Raw genomic sequence first — 21,291 nt, forward strand, 5'->3', positions numbered from 1 at the left:
TTTCTACAGATTTAGGAATCAGAAACACTTGAAAAACATATTCCCTATTTATCCCATTTAACATTGACAAAAATCTGTTGAAAATTTTGTTTTTCACTGTTGACTTGTCCTATCATATTAAAAATGGGTACTAAGGCACCTGCTATTCCATTTCTTCCTGCATCTACTGAATCTGAGACTTTATTTTTATCAACTATTTTTAGAACATTTTTATAGAAACATTTCTAAGATATTACAGTGTGTTCCAACATACTCACAGTTTCCCTATTATCTTTTTCTTAATTTTAACATGAAACAGAACTCAGGTCTCCGGCACTGTAGGTGAGAACCCTCCCTGCTTAGCCACCTTGGCCCGCCATCCCCTATTAACTTATTACATTATTATGGTATGTTTATTACAATTAATGAACCAATACTGGCACATTATTAAAGCCGTACTTTATTCCAATTTCCAAGATTTTCACCTAATTTCCCTTTACTATCCTAGGATCCCATCCTGACCCGACCCGCGGGACAGACGAACCTGGACCTGAGGGAGGGAGGGGGACAAAAGACACATAAAATGGAGACAAGACAGGATTCTGATCAAGTCTCGTTTATTGAGGGCAAATTCAGGGTATTTATGCAGCAAGGAAGGGGAGGTGACTTGTATCGAACGTCAGCAGAGGTTGGGCATTACCCTGCAGTTAAGCAACCAATCAGCAGAGACTAAGCAGGGAAAGGCTGATCAGCCAAGGCTGGTCAGCTGATTTTGGGGAAAGGCAGAGCAGAAGTGAGGAAATAGAAACGTAACTTGAGATAGAAACTTAACTTGAGTTAGTACCTAAGATGGCATCAGACCACAAGATGGCCGGCACACTGCCGGTGCCATAAGCAGTTTCCCACACCATCCAGTATACCACAGTGCATTTAGTTGTCGTGTTCTCTGTAGGCTCCTTTAGACTGACAATTTCACACACTTTCCTTCTTTTATGATGCTCTTGACAGTTTTGAGTACTTATCAAGATTTTTATAGAATGTCTCATTATTGGAAAATACCTGATGTTTTTCTCAGGATAGGCTGGAGTTACAGGTTTTGGAGAGTAAGACCACAGCAGTGAACTGCCCTTCTCATCACCTCAATTCATGGGTACATGCTCTCACTATGACTTACCAATGTTGATACTGACCTTGACCACCTGAGTTTGTCAAGATTCTCCACTGCGGGCAAGCCACAATGGCTCTGCAGGCGGAATTCTCACCTGCCATGCCAGAGACCCGGGTTCAATTCCCAGTGCCTGCTCATGCCAAAAAAAAAAAATTAAATTAAAAAAAAAAAAAAGGTTCTCCACTGCCAAGTTACTTTTTCTCCTTTCATACTGTATTCTTTGCAAGGAAATCACTATTTGCAGTCAAAACTTAGGGCACAGGGAATTATGCTCCTCCTTAAGGAAGGCTTATCTACATAAATTTGGACTTCTGCACAAATCCGTCTTTTCTATTCATGCATTCATTATATATGAGTATAGACTCATAGAAACTTACTTTATACTTTCGAGTAATGATCCAGTACTGCTTTATTTTGTTGCTCTAATTATTCTATCTTTGGACATGGGGAGTTCTTTCAGTTGATTCCTCTGTTACTTTGACTGTAGGATCCATCACTGTGGGATTTTGTTTTATTTTGGACAGTTCTTTTTGTTTTGGCAGTACAATATATCCTACAATAAGCCATTTCTCCAAGGAATCCTGGTTCCTTTTATTGGAGTATTGCATTAGAATCCAAGATTTGGGTGATAATTGTGCTCATTGCTAGGCTCTCTGCTGAAAGAGCAATGAAATAGATCTGTACAGTAAAATACTATTCAGCAATAAAAATAAATGAGCATAAAGCCACAGAAAGACATGGTTATATATTAAAAGCATATTGATAAGTGAAAGCAGTTGGTCTGAAAAAGTGACATACTACATGTTTCTACTAATAAGACACTCTGGAAAATACAAACCATAGCAAGTGCAAAACAATAAGTGTCTGCCAAGAGTTTGCTGGCGCATGAATAAGTATAGCAAAAGGGATTTTAAAAAAAGGTGGTCAAACTATTCTGCATAATGCTGTAATAGTGGTTACATGACACTATACATTCTTCAAAACCCACTGAACTTCACAGCACTGAGTGAACTTTAATGTTTGAAAATTTTAAAAACAACATTTAGAAGGTTGGGGAATACCAGAATGGTATACAAAGTGAGACAAGACAATCTATGTAACACTGATATATTAAAAAAAAGACAAAAAAAAAAAAACCTCACTGAAAGGGGTTTGGACAATAAAAGGAATTGGGGTTGACCTAAATAACTTTGGAAATGAGTGAACTCTTTAAAACGAAGGACAAAATAAATTGTACATAAACACTATACTCTAGTCAGTAAAGTTTGCCACAGGGGTACAGGTTAATAATTCTGGTATCACTATAAATATGTACTGGAATTGAACAGTTAAGTAAATAGATAGCTGATGGTGGTAGCCAGATTTCTCACAGTTGGAGCAGAATTTACAGATACTCATGGGGAATAAGCTAGAATGAGCCAAGTCGATGTAATGATGAAAACATCAGTATGAACTCATGTTTAGTTTAATAAACAGATAGTTACATATAGAAGTATTTATAGGAATGGGGATATACACAGGCTAATATGCAACCACCTATCTTTTTTATTTATATTAAATGAGCATCAGAAGTCCACTATGTTTTTTAATATCACCTTCCAATTATGGAAAATGCACGTTTACATTCCAGTGTTTCCAAACACCACTAAATTCAGTCTTAATTGAAACTATTTTTTATCAGCATGCATGTGATAGGCTAATCATAAAATAGTGGCCTAATATTTGTCTATATCATCTACTTTGGGTGTTTATTACAGGCAGCAAGGTGTTGGATTTTATTTTTTGATCCTACCTGGAACTTCTGCTTATGGAAGACTTAAGTCTATTAGTATTCATTTCATCCTTTATCAACTTTCCTCCTGTGGTGAATTGAATCACCTCCCCCACAAGGCTCTGGTCTTGTGGGTGTGAACCCATTTGTGAATAGGACTTTCGAGATTTTAAAGTGTGCCCAAACTGAGTGAGGGTCGACCTTAATTTAATATGGCTTAAGTCCTTAAAGCAAAAAAAATCAGGCACGCGAGAAAAAAATGCCACAGAGAGGAGCCAGAGGTGACAGCCAATTGAATACAGAAGAGAAAGGAAAAGACACCACCATGTGCATTGGCATGTGATGGAAAAGCCAAGGGACCCCAAAGTTTGCTGGCCACCCAGAAGATACACTGAGAGGAAGCAAGCCTTCTAGCCTCTGAAACCATGAGCCAATAAATTACTACTGTTAAGCCAACCCATTGTATGATGCTTGTATTAGTAGCCAAGAAATAAACACATCTCCTCTAAAAGTCTTTATCTTACTCTACTTTAAGTATTTCTGTTGGCAGACATTGGTTTCAGTAAAATAGGAGTGAATACGTTCAGATATTAAGGATGTGGTTATAACCAAGAAAGTTAAATGCTTTGTAGTCTAAAATCTCAATCTTACTCATTTTTTTCCTACTCTATGAATACAATAAAATGTTAGATTTCCTTCTAGGGAAGACTGGATATGAGTTTTGGGGGCAATTTAGTTCCCACATTTTCTTCATTAGGATTTTGTGCTTTACATTTTTCTCCCATCTCAATAAACCTTAAATTGTCATCTCTTGTATCTCATTTCTCTGTTCCCCACCCTGTGGCAGATACTGCAGCTAGCTGACCCAAACCAATCTCCATTCCCAACCACTTTCTCGCTTTCCTTGAAACTGCTATACTGGAAAGGCTAAAATTTTGACTCCCCAGGTACTCTAGTAACAGCTACTCTTAGGACAGGATTCTGGCCAATAAAACAGAGGCCAAAGTTAAAATAAGCCAGAAACAAAAGAACAAATATAGTATGGTCTCTCGTAGAAAATACTTATAAGAAAACTGGACCCTAGATTGTAAGCTCTCATAACAGATATACTTCTGCCAGAGTTGTAAGTGTATTCTCTAGATTCTGAGATGCTGTGCTATTATGTGTATAAGTTGGTATTTTCCTGGAACACTGGATACCTCTATAATACTCAGAGCTGGAATTCCGCAGCTCTGAAAGTCAGCAACACTACTATAGCAATTTCTAGAGTAACAAAAAGAGAGATCAGGACTCAGTAAGAGATTTAAAAAAATAAAAAAGCCTATCTGGTAGGGTCTAAGGTAAATCATAACACAGGGCAAAGGATGATAGTGTACATATTTAGAGACTCATCTACTGTAAGAGACCAAAGGTAAAGAGGTTTATTGTGTCTAGAACCTAATTTAGTGTCACACACAGTGTACATCAACCTGCCTGGATAGCTCATTTCAACAATCTACACACATGGAACCCAGAACAGGAACGAGGCCTTGTAATATGGTATGGCTTAAGGGAATACCCAGAGACGTCCCAGACTACTGTGGGTTGATAATGAAAAAGTACTGGTAGAGTCCCTTGTTAGGACTAGAGAAAAAATATGGAACTTTTAAATTTCCCTATCTGAGAAACCGCTGGTACTCTCCCAAATATCATGAACTCCCTAGAAAATTGACAAAGCCGTTAATTTAAGCACTGCCTGTACTAAACTCATTTCCATCACAGAGAAGCTAAGACTACTTATAATATGGCTAAGAGTTGCTTCTCTTAGCCAAAGAAACCTCTTTCATTGCTCAGATGTGGCCTCTCTCTCTCTAAGCCCAACTGTGCAAGGAAAATGATTACCCTCTGTATTAGCTAGGGTTCTCTAGAGAAACAGAATCAACAGGGAACACTTGCAAATATAAAATTTATGCAAGTGTCTCACATGACCGTAGGAATGCAGAGTCCAAAATCCACAGGGCAGGCTGCGAAGCCGATGACTCTGATGGATGCCCTGGATGAACTCCACAGGAGAGGCTCACCAGCCAAAGCAGGAATGGGACCTGTCTCCTCTGAGTCCTCCTTAAAAGGCTTCCCATGATTGCATTTAGCAACACTAATTGCAGAAGACACTCCCCTTTGGCTGATTACAAATGGAATCAGGTGTGGATGTAGCTGATGTGATCATGACCTAATCCTATGAAATGTCCTCATTGCAACAGACAGGCCAGCGCTTGCCCAATCAGATGAACAGCTACCACAACTTGGCTAAGTTGACACCTGTCCCTAACCATGACAGTCCACCCCTTGTCAACTTGGCACTTATATATATATATATATATATAATATATATATATATATCACCTTAGACCATACTTAATCTCCAAATGAAAACAAATAAGCACACATTTTTTCTTTTACCTGATAATACTCAACTATCCTGCATATAACTGGAAACAGATTAAATCTCTCCAGAATAGGGTGCAAATCCTTGGGCAACATTCATTCTTAAACTTGATATCTTACAACTTAAATAGTATAACACAAACAAAACAGCATTACAGTCCTAGTTTCTGTAACTGATCACGTGGTCAAAGTTCATATTTATCACTACCTTCTTGCACTACCCATTCCATGTTCCCTTTCCCCTCAGCAAGCACTTCAGATGGCCGTGGTTCTTTGCCTGGTGGGGTGACCCAAACCTTCATTCCTGAAGTCTCAGAGCCATTAGTGGTCCTGCCTGGATTGTGTTGTTGCACTTTTCCATTGATTTTAATCACAGGGCATGGTAGTACTAATAGACGCCCCAGGGGATCTCTTATTCCAAGAAAACTCTTCTTTACCTCCATTATGTAGTTGCAGTCCTACTCCCTTCTGATAGTCAGGGTCAATTACCCCAGACAATAATGTAATCCCCTTCTTGGTGTGTTGATCCAGAGGTATAAGTAGCCCAAAGTGGCCAGGTGGCAATCTTAAACTTCCAGTTCAGTGGTATCACTGTTGTTTCTCCTGGAGAAAGCACACCCCATTTGGAATTAAAACCTGCAGACCAGCAGAACTCAGGGTAGCAGGGACAGGAAGCAAAAATTTTCCTAGTGGATCACTAGGAGTAACAGTGAGTGGCACCACACCCATTTCCACCCCTTGGTTCCTGGACCCATGGATCCTGGCTATGGGAGAAACAGCACCATACAGCGGACGCTGATTCAGAGCATACACAGCTTCCTGGAGAACATTACCCCAGCCTTTCAAGTTTTTGCCACCTAGTTGGCACCGTAACTGAGCTTTCAAAAGGCCATTCCACCGTTCTATCAATCCAGCTGCTTCTAGATGATGGGGAACATGGTAAGACCAGAGAATTCCATGAGCATGTGCCCAGTCCCGCACTTCATTTGCTGTGAAGTGTGTTCCTTGATCCGAAGCAATGCTATGTGGAATACCATGACGATGGGTAAGGCATTCTGTAAGCCCACGGATAGTAGTTTTGGCAGAAGCATTGCGTGCAGGGAAAGCAAACCCATATCCAGAGTATGTGTCTATTCCAGTTAGAACAAATCGCTGCCCCTTCCATGAAGGGAGTGGTCCAATGTAATCAACCTGCCACCATGTAGCTGGCTGGTCACCTTGGGGACTGGTGCCATATCGGGGGCTGAGTGTGGGTCTCTGCTGCTGGCAGATTGGGCACTCAGCAGTGGCTGTAGCCAAGTCAGCCTTGGTGAGTGGAAGTCCATGTTGCTGAGCCCATGCATAACCTCCATCCCTACCACCATGACTACTTTGTTCATGAGCCCATTGGGCAATAACAGGAGTTGCTGGGGAAAGAGGCATTCATAGAACGGGTCATCTTATCCACTTGATTATTAAAATCTTCCTCTGCTGAAGTCACCCTCTGGTGAGCATTCACATGGGACACAAATATCTTCATGTTTTTAGCCCACTCAGAAAGGTCTATCCACATACTTCTTCCCCAGACCTCTTTGTCACCAATTTTCCAATTATGGTCTTTCCAAGTCCCTGACCATCCAGCCAAACCATTAGCAACAGCCCATGAGTCAGTATACAAATGCACCTCTGGCCAGTTTTCCTTCCAAGCAAAATGAACAACCAGGTGCACTGCTCGAAGTTCTGCCCACTGGGAGGATTTCCCCTCACCACTGTCCTTCAACGACACCCCAGAAAGGGGTTGTAATGCTGCAGCTGTCCACTTTCGGGTGGTACCTGCATATCGTGCTGAACCATCTGTAAACCAGGACCGAGTTTTCTCTTCCTCAGTCAATTCACTGTAAGGAACTCCCCAAGAGGCCATAGCTCTGGTCTGGGAAAGAGAAGGTAAAGTGGCAGCAGGAGTGGAAACCATGGACATTTGTGCCACTTCTTCATGTAACTTACTTGTGCCGTCAGGATCTGCTCTGGCTCTATCTCATCCACTTTACAATAGAGTGCTGCTGTACACGCCCAAATTTATGGCTTGGTGGGTCAGACAACACCCAACTCATGATAGGCAACTCAGGTCTCATGGTAACTTGGTGGCCCATGGTTAAGCATTCAGTCTCAGTAGCAGGCCAAAAGCTGTTTCTCAAAAGGAGAGTAGTTATCTGCAACAGATGGTAAGGCTTTGCTCCAAAATCCTAAGGGTCTGTGTTGTGATTCTCCTATAAGGGCCTGCCATAGGCTCCAGACAGCATCTGTATTTGCCACTGACACTTCCAGCACCATTGGATCTGCTGGATCATACGGCCCAAGTGGCAGAGCAGCTTGCACAGGAGCCTGGACCTGTCGCAGAGCCTCCTCTTGTTCAGGTCCCCACTCAAAATTAGCAGCTTTTCTGGTCACTCGATAAATGGGCCGGAGTAGCACACCCAAATGAGGAATATGTTGTCGCCAAAATTCAAAAAGACCAACTAGGCGTTGTGCCTCTTTTTTGGTTGTGGGAGGGGCCAGATGCAGCAATTTATCCTTCACCTTAGAAGGGATATCTCGACATGCCCCACACCACTGGACACCTAGAAATTTTACTGAGGTGGAAGGCCCCTGTATTTTTGTTGGATTTATCTCCCATCCTCTGACACGCAAATGCCTTACCAGTAAATCTAGAGTAGTTGCTACTTCTTGCTCACTAGGCCCAATCAACATGATATCATCAATATAATGGACCAGTGTGATGTCTTGTGGGAGGGAGAAACGATCAAGGTCTCTGTGAACAAGATTATGACATAGGGCTGGAGAGTTGATATACCCCTGAGGTGGGACAGTGAAAGTATATTGCTGACCTTGCCAGCTGAAAGCAAACTGTTTCTGGTGGTCCTTACTAATAGCTATTGAGAAAAAATCATTTGCCAGATCAATAGCTGCATACCAGGTACCAGGGGATGTATTGATTTGCTCAAGCAATACTACCACCCCTGGAACAGCAGCTGCAATTGGAGTTACCACCTGGTTGAGTTTACGATAATCCACTGTCATCCTCCAAGACCCATCTGTTTTCTGCACAGGCCAAATAGGAGAGTTGAATGGGGATATGGTGGGAATCACCACCCCTGCATCTTTCAAGTCCTTAAGAGTGGTAGTAATCTCTGCAATCCCTCCAGGAATACAGTATTGCTTTTGATTTACTATTTTGCTTGGTAGGGGCAGTTCTAGTGGCTTCCACTTGGCCTTTCCCACCATAATAGCCCTCACTGCCCGAGTTAGAGAACCAACGTGGGGATTCTGCCAGTTGCTCAGTATGTCTATGCCAATTATACATTCCGGAACTGGGGAAATAACGACAGGATGGGTCCGCGGGCCCACTGTACCCACTGTGAGACGGACCTGAGCTAAAACTCCATTGATCACCTGGCCTCCATAAGCCCCCACTCTGACTGGTGGTCCAGAGTGATGTTTTGGGTCCCCTGGAATTAATGTCACTTCTGAACCAGTGTCTAATAATCTCCGAAATATCTGATCATTTCCTTTTCCCCAATGCACAGTTACCCTGGTAAAAGGCCGTCGGTCTCCTTGGGGAAGACTTAGAGGAAGGTTAACAGTATAAATTTGTGGCAGTGTAACAGGTTTCTCCCCCATAGGGACCTGGCCTCCCCTTCATTCAAGGGGCTCAGGGTCTGTAAACTGTTTCAAGTCTGGAAATTGATTAAGGGGCCGTGACTCTGTGTTTTTGTATTTCAGGTTAGACTTCTGTTCCCTTGACCTAGAACTCTTTTTGTTTATACATCTCCAACAAGAATTTAGTAGACTGCCCTTCTATTGTATTTCTAGGCACCCCATGATTAACTAGCCAATGCCACAAATCTCTGCGAGTCATATAATTTTGATGCCTCCTTTGAGTTTGTTGTCTATTGTAATAGCCGTGTCTACCCTGTCTTTGGTGATTAAGTGCTGCCACCTGGCTTCTGCCAACTCGGGATCCTGTCATCCCCATTGTGTTTAAGGATTCCAGCTCAGTGACAGCAGTTCCTACAGTAATATCTGACCTACAGAGAAGTGCAACCACAGAGCTCTTGAGGGATGATGGTGCTAGTCTCACAAACTTATTTCTCACTGTTCTGGTAAAAGGTGCATCCTCTGGACATTCCTGGGGTGTAAGAGCAGGCTTTGCATGATAAATCCACTCTAACATCCCAATCTCTCTAAGCCTCTGGATCCCCTCATCTACATTATACCAGGGCAGTTCTGGCATTTCAACCTCAGGTAATGTTGGCCACCTTTTGATCCATGTTTCAACCAACCACCCAAACAAGCTGTTAACACCTTTTCTAACGCTCGAACTATAACACTGAATGCAGAATCTCTGCTTAGTGGGCCCATATCAATAAATTCAGCCTGATCCAGCCTTATATTCCTCCCACCATTATCCCACACTCTTAAAATCCATTGCCACACATATTCCACTGATTTCTGTCGATATAAATTGGAAAACTCACACAGTTCTTTTGGAGTATAACGTACCTCCTCATGTGTGATACTTTGTACCTCCCCTTTAGGGGCCTGATGGGACTTTAGTCTAGTTATAGGTCTAGAAGAAATGAGAGGGGGTGGGGGTGGGTCATGAAAAGAATTAGAAATATCTTCCAAGCCATTTGCTTCAGGGCTTTCATTTGCAGTTTCATCTGGTGAAACAGGATTAATAACTCTAGGGCTAATCCCTTCAGGAGGAGGTTGGGTGGCTAATTCCTCAAGGCAGGCTGGAAGTGGGGTGGCTGTGTCCTCAGGGCAGACTATTACAGGGTTATCTAAAGAAGGCTCAGCACGGTCTAGGGTTTCAACCTCACCCCCAACATCATTATCAATCCATATGTCACCATCCCATTTTTCAGGGTCCCACTCCTTTCCAATCAATGCCCTCACTTTAACAGTAGACACCATGCTAAAGACTGAGATTTCAGTTTACGTTGTAAAGTTGCTACTCTAACAATAAGATTCTGAGTCTGATTTTCAGAGATCTCAAGTCTACGGCTACAGGAAATAAGATTTTCCTTCAGGATACTCATAGAAACCTCTACATCTTTCAGACGGCGCTTAAGCTTCTCGTTTGAAGCCTTAAGCCCATCCCTTTCACCCTTTAATGTAGACAGTGTATCTAACAACAACCAACCAACATCTCTATAACTCTTATTTCTACAAAACTCTGTAAAGGTGTCAAAAACATTATCCCCCAGAGTCTGGCTTCGTACAAGTGAAGCATTAGGAGAATCGAATGATGATATTTTGACTATCTCCTTTGCCAACTCAGTCCATGGATTGGGAGTGTCATTCTGATTACGGGAATCAGAGTCCTTAGTGTCTCTGAGTCTAGTCAGTAGAAAACCATTCATAAAAACCCATTTTTAAGATTCTGTTCCTTAAGAACCACTCCTGGTACCAAGATGTATTAGCTAGGGTTCTCTAGAGAAACAGAATCAACAGGGAACACTTGCAAATATAAAATTTATGCAAGTGTCTCACGTGACCGTAGGAAGGCAGAGTCCAAAATCCACAGGGCAGGCTGTGAAGCCGATGACGCTGATGGATGGCCTGGATGAACTCCACAGGAGAGGCTCACCAGCCAAAGCAGGAATGGGACCTGTCTCCTCTGAGTCCTCCTTAAAAGGCTTCCCATGATTGCATTTAGCATCACTAATTGCAGAAGACACTCCCCTTTGGCTGATTACAAATGGAATCAGCTGTGGATGTAGCTGATGTGATCATGACCTAATCCTATGAAATGTCCTCATTGCAACAGACAGGCCAGCGCTTGCCCAATCAGATGAACAGCTACCACAACTTGGCCAAGTTGACACCTGTCCCTAACCATGGCACCCTCCCACTGCATGGAATAAGACAGTCAGGGGTGAAAGTCTCCCTGAAAGCATTGGACATGATTCATAGGGATTAGCATGGTCCTGGGACTGTGGGATCAACAAAATCTTTCAGACTAAAAGGGGTAAAAGAAATGTAAAAAAATAAGGTATCAATGTCTAAGAGAGTTCAAATGGAGCCAACAGGTTATTCTGGAGGTTGTTTTTTTTTTTTTAAAGTTTTTTTTTTTAAATTGTATAACATATATACAAAGCAAGGAAAAAAAAAAAGAATAGTTTTCAAAGCACTCTTCAAAAAGTGGTTACAGGATAGATCCCAGAGTTTGTCATGGGCTAACATATGACCCTCTCAAATTTACCTTCTAGCTGCTCCAGAATATAGGAGGCTAGAGGGCTTAAATACTTTATCATCACAATTGACTTTTTTCCTTCTTTGTGAATAACATATATATAAAAAAGCTATAAATTTCCAAGCACAGCACCACAAATGGTTGTATAACATATTTCAGATGTTGACATGGGTTACAATTTCACAATTTTAGGTTTTTACTTCTAGCTGCTCTAAAATACCGGAGACTAAAAGAGGTATCAATGATAATGATTCAGCATTCATATTCATGTAAGTCCTATCTTCTATGTAGAATTCCACCATCACCTTTGATCTTTCCATACCGCTCATTGGGGTTGTTTGGGCTATGGCAATTCTAAATTTTTGCTATTGGAAGGGTTTGTCACTAACAAGGGGTAGGGAGATGGAACTATCTGATGTTCTGAAGAGGGTGGGTTAGGTTTCAGGACTTATCTGGACCAGGGACCCATCTGGAGGTTGTAGGTTTCTGGCAAGTTACTCTAGTGCCTGGAACCCTTGTGGAATCTCACAGATTGCCCTAGGTGTTCTTTAGGATTGGCTGGAATGGTCCTGGTTGGGGGTTGGCAGGTTACAACAGGTAGCAAGCTCTACCTGAAGCTCGTGTAAGAATAACCTCGAGAGTAGCCTCACGACTCTATTTGAACTCTCTCTGCCACTGATACTTTATTAATTACACTACTTTTTCCCCATTTGGTCAGGATACAATTGTTGATCCCAAGCTGCCAGGTCTGGATTCATCCCTGGGGGCTACTCTTATGCAAGCATCAGTTAGATATTGTTAATTGCCATGGTTTGCCAAACCCCAACCAACATCATGCCTGTTTACCCTCAAGAATACCTAGGGCTCTGAGACTCCACAAAAGTTTCATGCACTAAGTTCACTTTCCTGAAACTTACAACTTTCAGAGAGCTCAGAGGACAGATAAGTCTTGAAATCTAGAGGGGCCAGCCTCTCCAAGAATCAACTAATTCCATCCCCCATCCTACACTGTTGATACCCCTTTTCAACATAAAAAAGTTAGAATGGGCAAACCCAAAAATCCTCACAGATTGGGAGTACAATCAGAGGAGGAGGAGGAGTTGTAATAGAGATGATAGGATTTAACAGACAAGTATGAATGCTGAATCACTTAATTGATGCTTCTTTTGGCCTCCACTGCTTTAGAGCAGCTAGATGGTAAAACCTTAAGTTGTGGTAAAACCATAGAATTAAAAGAACTCAGAGTTATATTACTTGGATTATATTACTAAGCATAATAGTAAGAACACTTATGAGGTAGACATTATCATCATCATACCCATTTTACAGTGGAGGATACTATGGAACAGAAAGATTAAGCTAAGGAATGGCAGGTCCATGCTAAATGCACTGTCACACATGTAACACCATCCAAAATATGAATATAAGGCTTTGAAGGAAAACTGCCACATGTACCTAGAAATTGTTCCCTAGGGCTGCTGGTAAAGGTCTTATACTAGACCTGTCAGGCAACTGGTTTGGGTGAACCTGGAAATTCTCATATTTTTCAGCAGTCTATCTAAATGCAGAGATTCTACAGGAATGTAATTCTAACTTTAAAGAAACAGGAATTGATAAAATGCACCCTTTGATTCAGGATAAAATCTATTTAACCATTAAAAAAAAGCCTTTATCTTTTAAAAAAAGTCATACACACACACACACACACACATATATGCCAAAGTTACTGAACAGGGGGGCATTCCTTACTGAATAAAAAGGTAAAATCCCACTAAGGAAAAAGCCTTAGTGTGTGTTTCTATGTGTGTGTATGTGGTTTTATTCCTCCTAGTAGGTCTCTTTCCATCAGCTTTCCCCTTTCCTAGCTAATTCTCACTTCACTCTTTGAGAGGTTTCAAATGAAAGAATCCTGTACTAGGTCAGGTACTACTATTGCATATGTTCATAGTTACATTTACTTCCCCTTTATATTTTTCAAAATTTAGAAGATTACATAGTTAGTTTTTTAAACTCCATCTCCACTGCAACGTCAACTCCATTTAGTTCACCACTATATTCCAAATACTTACTATAGTCCCTTGCACACAGGAAGAACTAAAAAATGTGTGAATAAATGAATTTGCAAAAGACTTAAATAATTAAGCACAATCACCACGTAAACATAAACTGTACTTCCACTTTTCTCTTATACACTTAACCACACTTAGTTACATTCTTAATTCACAGCTATGTGCAAGATCACCAAACATTTGAGGAAAAATAACAGCACAAAAGAGATTAAGACTGACAAAGAATCCAAGAGAACCAATTTAAAAACTGTGAAAAACAAAAACTTCAATTTCCAGAAATAGTGCTGATTCAGGTTATTAGAGTCACTCCTCAAACTAAAAATACTAGATAATTTTTTAAAATGTATCTTCTTAAAGAAGCAAAGAATTGGCAAGATTTTAAAGAACTGTGGGGCTAAAACTAAGTGAAAACATGCATCTAAATCTAAAGAAATAAGCAGAAAACTGAAATCCTGTCTATACTAAGATATATGCCAAACTGGGTAGATGCGTGTTTGGGTTCTGATGGGTCTCCCAGGGTCAGGGAGACAGACATGAAAGCTCAGCATCATCTAAGGGAGACCCTCTCCTCCTGAAAGCTAAGCTCCCACTTCACCTCTCTAACCCTAGGGCTGCCAAGAAAGGTACCTTGGTGTTTGGGGGAGAGGAATTTGAGAAGTTGTAAACAAAAGCCAGAATGACCAAATTACGTATATCAAGTATTAGTAAGAATATGAAGCAGATGGAAACTCTGAGAAAAAGGAAAGAAATAAAAACTTGAAAAAATGGCAAAAACTTCCCAAAGTTCATAAAAAACATTAATTTACAGATCAAGAATCTCAGTAAACCCCAAAGAGAATAAACAAAGAGATCTAAACCTAGATACATTATAGCCAAACTATGGGTAGAGAGGATATAAATACATAAAACCACTTAGGAAAATTGTTTAGGATCATATAATAGGTTGAAAAAATGTAGATCATCTTATGATCCAGCAGTTCTACTCCTATATCTAGACTCTAAAATAAATAATTGCACATGTGCTCCAAGAGGTAAATGACATGAGTGTTCACAGCAACATTATTTGTAATAGCCAAATCTAGAAACAACCCAAATGGCCATCAACAGTAGAACGGATGAACAAACTGTGGCACGTTCATACAACAAAATAAAATAAAAAATAAACTACAAATATAGGCAACATTAATAAATCTCACAACTCTGAATGAAAAAAGATACAGAATACATGCTATACAATTCAGCTTTGTAACTGGTTTGTAATAAGTCACCAAGATGCACATTTTTTGTGTGTATTAATTTTTCTGTTTGTGTTGTACTTCACATTTTTTTAAAATGATTAAAAATGGGTAAAAAAAAAACAACACAGATGGAGGATCTGTTTAGGAGAAGAAAACAGAAACAAAGAAGAAAAATCAATTTTCTAAAAATGAGAAAATAAATCCCTGAACTGTAGAAAATTTCAACAGGCACACCAAGAGCCAAAAAAAAAAAAGTAATGAAACACTCATACGTAGATTCACCCTAGTAAAACTTCAGATTTCAAAAACTAATAGGAAAAACCTCTGATCTCTAGAAAACAACCAAAAAACGGAAAAACTAGTTTACTAACAAAGATATAAGTATTAGATCAATGTTAGAATTCCATTAGCTTTTAAAATTTTGAGGGTAAAAGATTTTGAACAGACTTCGAGAGCCCAGCAAAATCACATTAAGTGGGAAGGCAGATGTAGGGCAATTTTATACATGCCAGGAAAGGCATTAAGTTTACATTTTCTAGGCTCCATATAAAAATTCTGCTCAAGGATCTTGGACCAGAGAGGAAAAAGAAACATTATTGAAGAAGTCAGTGAAATTTGAAGGGGGATGGTAGCTTGGGTGGTAATATTGTAACAAACAGCACTGATTTCCTTCTATGGAGGGTTGGATGGATGGCAGTTGTGTCAATAAGTGTTCTTGTTTGGGGGTAATGCACAGTCGAGTATTTACAGATGGAAGGGGCATCTTGTCTGTATCTTACTTTCAATTGGTTCAGAAAAAGATTAATGATAATGGGTATACTACACAAAAAGAGAAAAAAGAAATAAGAGCCTGTGGTAATTAGATTCAGTTGTCAACTTGGCCAGGTGAAGGCATCTAGTTCTGTTGCTGCAGACATGAACCAAAGGTATGTGAACCTCATCTTTTGCAGATTACATCTGCAGCTGGCTAGGAGATGTGCCTGCTGCAGCGAATGATGTTTGACTTAATTGACTGGTACTTAAATGCGAGAGCACAACATAGCACAGCCCAAGCAGCTCAGCATACCTCATCTCAGTACTCGCAGCTCAGTCCAGGCCTTTGGAGATGCAGAAAGGAATCACCCCGGGGAAAGCTGTTGGAACCCAGAGGCCTGGAGAGAAGGCCAGCAGAGATTACCCTGAACCTCCCCACGTAAGAAAGAACCTCAGATGCAAGTTAGCTGCCTTTCCTCTGAAGAACTAACAAAATAAATTCCCTTTTATTAAAAGCCAATCCGTCTCTGATGTGTTGCATTTTGGCAGCTAGCAAACTAGAACCGAGTCCCACTACGATGAAATATTTATAGCCAGTGAACCTGAGCTAACCCTTGAGAACTACATTTTTTTTTTTCCTGTACTGATAACTTATAAAGTGACATCTAACTACATGAAACAACATACTCTCATATTAACTGGATCATCAGTGAACAATATTTCTGCAAATGTAATATTTTGAGTTACTGATTGGTCCCAGCTTTAAAATAACATAAAAATAAGGCAGGGAAGGCTATAGCTTAAGAGAAATATGTTAGAAACCTTGAGGTCTTATAGATACGACTTAAAGTTGATAGATCACTAAAAAGGCTTAGTATATCTTGAAACTTTTTCATTCATTCAACAAATATTATTGAATCACATGCAGTACACGAGTAGGTAATGGTGCACACAACACTACAGAACAAGAACAGATAGATGGACAGGAGGGAAATTCCTGTTCTCATAGACTTGTTATCTGGTGTGATTCAAAGGATCACACGCAAAAAATGTTAAATTAAAACTGTGATGTCATGAAGGACAAATGGTGGTGAGAAAGGGTACTGACCTAGATAGGATAATCAAGAGAGGCTTCCTGCAGTAGTGATGGAGTTGACCCCAGAAAGAAAAGTGGGTATTAATGAGGTGAAACACGCTGAAGTGAGTCAAATACTAAACGTGGGGAAACAGCACTTCGAGGCTGGAGAGGTAAGTGGGCACCAGATCACAGGGAATCTTCCTAGTAAGGGTTAAGGAATTAGGTTATCCTAAAAACAACTGGAGTCACTGAAAGATTTCAAGCACTGACATGCTTAAATTGCCATTTTTACAACTCACTCTGGCTGCAACGTAGACAACAGACAAGAGGAGCTATTCTAACAGTCCAGTGAAAGCTATGCTAACCTGAACTAGGGTCACTGCAGTGGATAGATGAATATGAAATAATTACCAGACCTAAAAACAAATGAGAAAAATTAGAAAGTAAAGCACTAAAGTAATGTATGAGATTCCTCACCATTAATAATGGGGTTCAAAAAACAGTATCTAGGTTGCAAGGGTAGTTGTAAGAATTCTTGGCTGCCATGCAGGAGACCCAGGTTCGATTCCAGGTCCATGGACTTCCCAAACAAACAAGTAAACAAACAAATGAAAAAACAAACAAAAATTCAACAAATGGTACTGCAATAAGGGGATACTCACGTGGAAAAAAAAAATGAAATGTGACCCCCACCATACAGCAGGCAAAGAAACAAAAAACAACATCTAGAATGTATTGGCCAAAAATATGATGATAATCATCAGAAAAGCAAATTCTGGGACCTACAGTGAAACTTGTACTTTTTTTTTTTTTAATTATTTTTCTAAAACATGTAATATTACTTTCAACAACCATCCTAAATATTAAACAATTTTCAAAGAAAAGTGAACTCATCATGCTTTCATTGTCTAAATATTAGTAATTCACATCTACCTTCATGATTTTATATGTATTACTGCTTGTCAATTCTCAACCTACTCATTTTTTTTTTTCCTTCTGCATAAAACTTTTATGACTTCCTGGTGCCAATAAAACAGAATTTAATCTCCTGAGAGTGATATACAAGGGCCTTCCATCATTAGGTAGTTAAACGTCATCTTCTACTATTTATCATCATACACCCAAGGCAATGAACTATACTATCGCCTTCCCTGAACTTCTAATTTTTTTTAAATTAAAAAAAATTTTTTTTTATTAATTAACGGAAAAAAAGAAATTAACCCAACATTTAGAAATCATACCATTCTACATATGCAATCAGTAATTCTTAACATCATCACATAGATACATGATCATCGTTTCTTAGTACATTTGCATCGGTTTAGAAGAACTAGCAACACAACAGAAAAAGATATAGAATGTTAATATAGAGAAAAAAATAAAAGTAATAATAGTAAAAACAAAACAAAACAGAACAAAAACCTATAGCTCGGATGCAGCTTCATTCAGTGTTTTAACATGATTACTTTACAATTAGGTATTATTGTGCTGTCCATTTTTGAGTTTTTGTATCTAGTCCTGTTGCGCAGTCTGTATCCCATCAGCTCCAATTACCCATTATCTTACCCTGTTTCTAACTCCTGCTGAACTCTGTTACCAATGACATATTCCAAGTTTATTCTCGAATGTTGATTCACATCATTGGGACCATACAGTATTTGCCTTTTAGTTTTTGGCTAGACTCACTCAGCATAATGCTCTCTAGGTCCATCCATGTTATTACATGCTTCATAAGTTTATTCTGTCTTAAAGCTGCATAATATTCCATCGTATGTATATACCACAGTTTGTTTAGCCACTCGTCTGTAGATGGACATTTTGGCTGTTTCCATCTCTTTGCAATTGTAAATAACGCTGCTATAAACATTGGTGTGTAAATGTCCGTTTGAGTTTTTGCCCTTAATTCCTTTGAGTAGATTCCCAGCAATGGTATTGCTGGGTCGTATGGCAATTCTATATTCAGCTTTTTGAGGAACCGCCAAACTGCCTTCCACAGTGGTTGCACCATTTGACATTCCCACCAACAGTGGATAAGTGTGCCTCTTTCACCGCATCCTCTCCAGCACTTGTCATTTTGTTTTGTTGATAATGGCCATTCTGGTGGGTGTGAGATGATATCTCATTGTGGTTTTGATTTGCATTTCTCTAATGGCCAGGGACATTGAGCATCTCTTCATGTGCCTTTTGGCCATTTGTATTTCCTCCTGTGAGAGGTGTCTGTTCAAGTCTTTTTCCCATTTTGTAATTGGGTTGGCTGTCTTTTTGTTGTTGAGTTGAACAATCTCTTTATAAATTCTGGATACTAGACCTTTATCTGATATGTCATTTCCAAATATTGTTTCCCATTGTGTAGGCTGTCTTTCTACTTTCTTGATGAAGTTCTTTGATGCACAAAAGTGTTTAATTTTTCCTTCTTCAGTGCTCTTGCTTTAGGTTTAAGGTCCATAAAACTGCCTCCAATTGTAAGATTCATAAGATATCTCCCTACATTTTCCTCTAACTGTTTTATGGTCTTAGACCTAACATTTAGATCTTTGATCCATTTTGAGTTAACTTTTGTGTAGGGTGTGAGATATGGGTCTTCTTTCATTCTTTTGCATATGGATATCCAGTTCTCTAGGCACCATTTATTGAAGAGACTGTTCTGTCCCAGGTGAGTTGGCTTGACTGCCTTATCAAAGATCAAATGTCCATAGATGAGAGGGTCTATATCTGAGCACTCTATTCGATTCCATTGGTCGATATATCTATCTTTATGCCAATACCATGCTGTTTTGATCACTGTGGCTTCATAATATGCCTTAAAGTCAGGCAGCGCGAGACCTCAAGCTTCGTTTTTTTTCCTCAAGATGTTTTTAGCAATTCGGGGCACCCTGCCCTTCCAGATAAATTTGCTTATTGGTTTTTCTATTACTGAAAAATAAGTTGTTGGGATTTTGACTGGTATTGCATTGAATCTGTAAATCAATTTAGGTAGGATTGACATCTTAACTATATTTAGTATTCCAATCCATGAACACGGTATGCCCTTCCATCTGTTTAGGTCTTCTGTGATTTCTTTTAGCAGTTTTTTGTAGTTTTCTTTATATAGGTTTTTTGTCTCTTTAGTTAAATTTATTCCTAGGTATTTAATTCTTTTAGTTGCAATTGTAAATGGGATTCGTTTCTTGATTTCCCCCTCCACTTGTTCATTGCTAGTGTATAGAAATGCTACAGATTTTTGAATGTTGATCTTGTAACCTGCTACTTTGCTGTACTCATTTATTAGCTCTAGTAGTTTTGTTGTGGATTTTTCCGGGTTTTCGATGTATAGTATCATATCGTCTGCAAACAGTGATAGTTTTACTTCTTCCTTTCCAATTTTGATGCCTTGTATTTCTTTTTCTTGTCTAATTGCTCTGGCTAGAACCTCCAACACAATGTTGAATAATAGTGGTGATAGTGGACATCCTTGTCTTGTTCCTGACCTTAGGGGGAAAGTTTTCAATTTTACCCCATTGAGGATGATATTAGCTGTGCGTTTTTCATACATTCCCTCTATCATTTTGAGGAAGTTCCCTTGTATTCCTATCTTTTGAAGTGTTTTCAACAGGAAAGGATGTTGAATCTTGTCAAATGCCTTCTCTGCATCAATTGAGATGATCATGTGATTTTTCTGCTTTGATTTGTTGATATGGTGTATTACATTAATTGATTTTCTTATGTTGAACCATCCTTGCATACCTGGGATGAATCCTACTTGGTCATGATGTATAATTCTTTTAATGTGTTGTTGGATACGATTTGCTAGAATTTTATTGAGGATTTTTGCATCTATATTCATTAGAGAGATTGGCCTGTAGTTTTCTTTTTTTGTAATATCTTTGCCTGGTTTTGGTATGAGGGTGATGTTGGCTTCATAGAATGAATTAGGTAGTTTTCCCTCCACTTCGATTTTTTTGAAGAGTTTGAGGAGAGTTGGTACTAATTCTTTCTGGAATGTTTGATAGAATTCACATGTGAAGCCATCTGGTCCTGGACTTTTCTTTTTAGGAAGCTTTTGAATGACTAATTCAATTTCTTTACTTGTGATTGGTTTGTTGAGGACATCTATGTCTTCTTGAGTCAAAGTTGGTTGTTCATGTCTTTCCAGGAACCCGTCCATTTCCTCTAAATTCTTGTATTTATTAGCGTAAAGTTGTTCATAGTATCCTGTTATTACCTCCTTTATTTCTGTGAGGTCAGTAGTTATGTCTCCTCTTCCATTTCTGATCTTATTTATTTGCATCCTCTCTCTTCTTCTTTTTGTCAATCTTGCAAGGGCCCATCAATCTTATTGATTTTCTCATAGAACCAACTTCTGGCCTTATTGATTTTCTCTATTGTTTTCATGTTTTCAATTTCATTTATTTCTGCTCTAATCTTTGTTATTTCTTTCCATTTGCTTGCTTTGGGATTAGTTTGCTGTTCTTTCTCCAGTTCTTCCAAGTGGACAGTTAATTCCTGCATTTTTGCCTTTTCTTCTTTTCTGATATAGGCATTTAGGGCAATAAATTTCCCTCTTAGCACTGCCTTTGCTGCATCCCATAAGTTT

At 39.5% G+C, this 21,291-nt stretch overlaps 1 protein-coding gene across 2 annotated transcripts in view; it reads right to left on the bottom strand.

Annotated features, from left to right (window-relative positions):
• Positions 1 to 19,502, bottom strand: part of MARCHF8 (membrane associated ring-CH-type finger 8) — a 237,764-nt gene extending 218,262 nt beyond the window's left edge. The window contains exon 1 of one of the 2 annotated variants that reach the window (XR_013161352.1): positions 1,170 to 19,502. The gene's annotated coding sequence lies outside the window, so the exon portion shown is untranslated. Of the gene's footprint in view, positions 1 to 1,153 lie in introns of both variants that reach the window. The other variant, XR_013161353.1, reaches the window with a different exon arrangement.
• Between the last annotated feature and the right edge of the window lie 1,789 nt (positions 19,503 to 21,291).

This window comes from Tamandua tetradactyla, chromosome 13 (assembly GCF_023851605.1).
Source record: "Tamandua tetradactyla isolate mTamTet1 chromosome 13, mTamTet1.pri, whole genome shotgun sequence".
NCBI lineage: Eukaryota > Metazoa > Chordata > Mammalia > Pilosa > Myrmecophagidae > Tamandua > Tamandua tetradactyla.